The 5836-nt window shown below is 38.8% G+C and overlaps 1 non-coding gene across 1 annotated transcript; it reads right to left on the bottom strand.

Moving 5' to 3' along the window:
• Window positions 1-1753: 1753 nt before the first annotated feature.
• LOC137766902 (U6 spliceosomal RNA) lies at window positions 1754-1860 on the bottom strand. Its single transcript, XR_011074430.1, has one exon. It is a non-coding gene; the product is annotated as a U6 spliceosomal RNA (small nuclear RNA).
• Between the last annotated feature and the right edge of the window lie 3976 nt (window positions 1861-5836).

The following is a 5836-nucleotide window of genomic DNA, read 5'->3' on the forward strand; positions in this document are numbered from 1 at the left end:
TGGAAGAAGATATTTGCAAATGATGTGACTGACAAGGGGTTAATACCAAAATATACAAACAGCTCATACAACTCAATATCAAGAAAACAAACAACCCAATCAAAAAATGGGCAGAAGACCTAAATAGAAGTTTTTCCAAAGAAGACATACAGATGGCCAACAGGCACATGAAAAGAAGCTCAACATTGCTAATTATTAGAGAAATACAAATCAAAGCCACAAGGAGGTATCACCTTACACCTGTCAGAATGGCTATCGTCAAAAAGTCTACAAATAATAAATGCTGGAGAGGGTGTGGAGAAAAGGGAATTCTCCTACACTGTTGTTGAAAATATAAGTTGGTGCAGCCACTATGGAAAACAGTATGGAGTTTCCCTAAAAAAACAGAACTATCACATGATCTAGCAATTCTACTCCTGGGTATGTATCTGGAAAAAAAAAATAACTGAAAAAGACACACGTGCCCCAATGTTCATAGCAGCACTATTTACAACAGCCAAGGTGAGGAAGCAACACAAGTACCCATCAACAGATGACTGGCTTAAGATGTGGTACATATATACAATGGAATAGTACACAGCCACAAAAAAGAATGAAATATTGCCATTTACAGCAACATGAATGGACCTAGGGAATATTATGCTTAGTGAAATAAGTCAGACAAAGACAAATATTTTATGATATCACTTATATGTGGAATCTAAAAAATAATACCAGTGAATCTACATGCAAAACAGAAACAGACTCACAGACATAGAAAACAAACTTATGGTCACCAGAGGGGAGAAGGAGTAGGGGAGGGACAAATCAGGATTATGGGATTAACAGATACAAACTACTATACATACAACAGACGAGCAACAAAGATTTACTGTATAGCACAAGGAATTATAACCAATATCTTTTAATAACCTATAATGGAATGTAATCTGGGAAAAAAAAACTCTCAATCACTATGCTATATACCTGAAACACAATATTCTAAGTCAACCATAGTTCAATTAAGCAAAAAATTTGAAGGGGAAAAAAAGTAGTGATCACATAATTATTTCTCTCTTCATTGTTTTTATCTCATCTCATTTGTTATTGCTTTTTAATTCTTTTCTGCGTCACCATATGAAAAGTACCAGACAATTTTTTTAAAATTTTTTAATATTTTTAAAATTTAACCCAGTCAAACTTTTCTTTTACTGACGTTTACTTTTTTAGATTATATTAATTTAATGTCAAAAGTTGCTCAAGTGAAGAGAGATAGATGAACAAACTAATTGTAGTTGTTTACTGTTACTATAGCAATAGTCAACAAGCAACAATACCTCATTGCCATACAATAATAGGCATTTATTTAGATCGTGCCTCTGCTCAGGGTCTAAGCTACTGGTCTAAGCCGGGCCAACTCGTACTGCTCTTCCACATGGTACTAGCTGATAGGAGAGTACCACTCTCCCATCAACCTCTTCCTGGGACCAGGAGGCTACCCTAGGCAGGTTTTTCTCACGATGGCAGAAACCTACAAGGTTTCTCAAAACCTAGACTCAGGACTGGCACAGTGACACTCTCACTACATCCCATTGGCCAAAACAATTCACAAGGTCAAGCCAGATTCAAGGGGCAGGAAACTATACTGCAAAGCCACATAGCAAAAGGCAAGGCTGCAGGGACAGATGAAGAACTGTGGTCCATGAGACAATCTATCACACATGTGTACACATTTGAACTTTAAAGTACATTTGCATTTCTGCATAATTTTTTTTAAAATATGGAACGCTTCATGAATTTCCATGTCATCCTTGCACAGGGGTGATGCTAATCTTCTCTGTATTGTTCCAGTTTTAGTATATGTGCTGCTGAAGCGAGCACGTCTACATGATATAATTTTAATATTTAATCCTGATGAAGGTTCCAGGAATTAGGTATTATCATTGTTGCCGTTTAAGAATGATGAAGCTGAGTCAGGGCTTCCTTCTTGCCCAATGTCAAACAGTCTGGAAGTGGCAGAAGAAGGACTTGAATCCAAGCCTATTTCCAAAGGCTTTGCCTCTGGGCCGTATGTGCATTATTAAATTTGTCTAGTGAGGTGGCAATGGCTATGGCCTGGTAAAATTCAGTCCTTCTTTTCCATAGTATAGGACTGTAGCTACTCAGGTGCTATAGACTGAATATTTGGTGCCCCCCCAAAACTCATATGTTGAAACCTAATCCCCAAAGTAATGGTATTTGGAGGTGGAGCCTTTGGGAGGTAATTAGGTGATGGGGACAGAGCTCTCATGAATGGCATTACTGCCCTTATAAAAGAGACCCCAGAGAGCTCTCTCACCCCTTCCACCATGTGAGGAATACAGTGAGAAAACAGCTATCTTTGAAGCCAGAAGCGAGCCCTCACCAGACATGGGATCTGCCGGCCCCTTAATCTTGAACTTCTCAGACTCCACAATTGTGAGAAACAAATGTTTGTTGTATAAGCCACCCAATCTCTGGCATTTTTGTTACAGCAGCCCGAATGGACTAAGACACCAGGCCCCAGTGTGTGGGAGTCCAAAAGACTTACTTCCACCGACCAAAGTGAGCAGAAGTGATGTGTGCCACGTCCAGGTCAAGACTTTTTAAAAGAAAGCCTGCCTCCTGCTCACTTGCTTTCCCCTTTGGCCAGGTGGATGAAGACAAGGCCATCCAATGAGCTTTCTGAAATAATGGATGTATTTATTCCACGTCTGCACTATCTCATATGGTATCCCCTAGCCCCAAGTGAACACCTGATGTATAGTTAGTACAACTGACGACTTGAATCTTTAATTTAACTGGCTCTAATGCCTCTAGTAAAGTAATTCTAATTAAGTTTGTTACGGAATTCAGTACATTGAGGATTGAGATTGAAAACAGACGGAAAGGAATTGGAAAATGTAAATGTTCCCTAAATTGGTAGAACTGTCTGGCAGAGGTCAAATAGCGGCCAATACTTTGGGAAGAAAAATAAGGTATCTAAAAGAAACAAACTCTTGATATAGTTACAGTTTGATATTTCCAGTTTCCTTCTGACTGGGTAACAAATGAAGCTCCCTTTTACTACAGAATTAATTCACCTCTCTCACTGGTAAATAATTTATCATTTTGAGGCAACCTGACATACAATACGCAGGCATAAAGCCACTTTTTCTAAAATCCACTGGTTCCCTGAAGCAGTTGTATCTCTTATTGATATTTATTGTAACAACCCAATACTCCTAATGGTTGTGAAATTCGGCTTGTCTGAGCACTTTCAAAACAAATAACACCAGCGTAGCTCCCAAACACCACTGCCATCCATCACTTGCAAGACAGTCACCGTGACCAGCACCCTGCTTTAGGAATGGGTTTATGCTACAGTTCTAGAAAACAAGCTTTTACCTTTCCAGTGATGTGGTGAAAAAACCTGGAGCATACACCCTCGATTGGCTATTAACATTTTTTTTGAATTTTTTTTTTGAATTTTATTTTTTATACAGCAGGTTCTTATCAGTTATCTATTTTATACACATCAGTGTATACATGTCAATCCCAATCACCCAATTCATCACACCACCACCCCTCCGCCACTTTCCCCCCTTGGTGTCCATACATTTGTTCTCTACATCTGTGTCTTCTATTTCTGTCCTGCAAACTGGTTCATCTGTACCATTTTTCTAAGTTCCACATATATGCGTTAATATATGATATTTGTTTTTCTCCTTCTGACTTACTTCACTCTGTATCACAGTCTCTAGATCCATACATGTCTCTGCAAATGACCCAATTTCGTTCCTTTTTATGGCCGAGTAATATTCCATTGTATGTATGTAACACATCTTCTTTATCCATTTGTCTGTCGATGGGCATTTAGGTTGCTTCCATGACCTGGCTATTGTAAATAGAGCTGCAATGAACATTGGGGTGCATGTGTCTTTTTGAAATATGGTTTTCCCTGGGTATATGCCCAGTAGTGGGATTGCTGGACCTTATGGTAATTCTAGTTATAGTTTTTTAAGGAACCTCCATACTGTTCTCCATAGTGGCTGTATCAATTTACATTCCCACCAACAGTGCAAGAGGGTTCTCTTTTCTCCACACCCTCTCCAGCACTTGTTGTTTGTAGATTTTCTGATGATGCCCATTCTAACTGGTGTGAGGTGATACCTCATTGTAGTTTTGATTTGCATTTCTCTAATAATTAGTGATGTTGAACAGCTTTTCATGTGCTTCTTGGCCATCTGTATGTCTCCTTGAGAGAAATGTCTATTTAGGTTTTCTGCCCATTTTTTTGATTGGGTTGTTTGTTTTTTTAATATTGAGCTGCATGAGCTGTTTATATATTTTGGAGATTAATCCTTTGTCCGTTGATTCGTTTGCAAATATTTTCTCCCATTCTGACGGTTGTCTTTTCATCTTGTTTATGGATTCCTTTGCTGTGCAAAAGCTTTGAAGTTTCATTAGGTCCCATTTGTTTATTTTTGTTTTTATTTCCATTACTCTAGGAGGTGGATCAAAAAAGATCTTGCTGTGATTTACATCAAAGAGTGTTCTTCCTATGTTTTCCTCTAAGAGTTTTATAGTGTCCAATCTTACATTTAGGTCTCTAATCCATTTTGAGTTTATTTTTGTGTATGGTGTTAGGAAGTATTCTAATTTCATTCTTTTACATGTAGCTGTCCAGTTTTCCCAGCACCACTTATTGAAGAGACTGTCTTTTCTCCATTGTATATCCTTGCCTCCTTAGTCACAGATTAGTTGACCATAGGTGCGTGGGTTTATCTCTGGGCTTTCTATCCTGTTCCATTGATCTATATTTCTGTTTTTGTGCCAGTACCATATTGTCTTGATTACTGTAGCTTTGTAGTAGAGTCTGAAGTCAGGGAGTCTGATTCCCCCAGCTCCATTTTTTTCTCTCAAGATTGCTTTGGATATTTGGGGTCTTTTGTGTCTCCATACAAATTTTAAGACTTTTTGTTCTAGTTCTATAAAAAAAATGCCACTGGTAATTTGATAGGGATTGTACTGAATCTGTAGATTCCTTTGGGTAGTATAGTTATTTTCACAATATTGATTCTTCCAATCCAAGAACATGGTATATCTCTCCATGTTTGTGTCATCTTTGATTTCTTTCATCAGTGTCTTACAGTTTTCTGAGTACAGGTCTTTTACCTTCTTAGGTAGGTTTATTCCTAGGTATTTTATTCTTTTTGTTGCAGTGGTAAATGGGATTGTTTTCTTAATTTCCCTTTCTGATCTTTCGTTGTTAGTGTATAGGAATGGCTGTTAACATTTTAATCGTGAAAGCTGGGGAGGATTTGAACCCACTGCTCACTTGCACACTAGCACATGTAGAAATCAATTACAATTGAAAAGAATATTTAGACATTAGCACCAGAGAAATGTGATTGCTTTTTAGCTTCTGCTTATTTTCCATACCACCAGAAAAGGTCACGGTGATGAATGTGAATGGCAGTGAGCCCTCACTACTGAGGGGATGCCAATTTTGGGGTGGTGGGGAGGCTGATAAAAGGCAAGTCCGTGACTCCGAGGATAATCCATGCTGCTGTATCCACTCTCAGGTTTCTCAGCGCCTCCTTTAGAGGACCTCTTTGCTCCCTGTGGAGCCTGTGACTAGGAGTCAGAGCCAGCTAGCTCACATTGTGGCTCCTCCTCTTATTAGCTGAGTGGCCATGAGCAGTCACCTATCTGAACCTCATTTTCCTTCTCCATGTGAGGATTAAAGGGACTAGTGCAGACAAAGTGTGTAGCACATAGTAACTGCACATTGTGTAGTATTCCACACATGTAGCTGTTATTTCTGGAGACTTCTCCATCCTCCCCCTACCCAACA

Source organism: Eschrichtius robustus, chromosome 6 (assembly GCF_028021215.1).
Source record: "Eschrichtius robustus isolate mEscRob2 chromosome 6, mEscRob2.pri, whole genome shotgun sequence".
NCBI classification, from domain to species: domain Eukaryota; kingdom Metazoa; phylum Chordata; class Mammalia; order Artiodactyla; family Eschrichtiidae; genus Eschrichtius; species Eschrichtius robustus.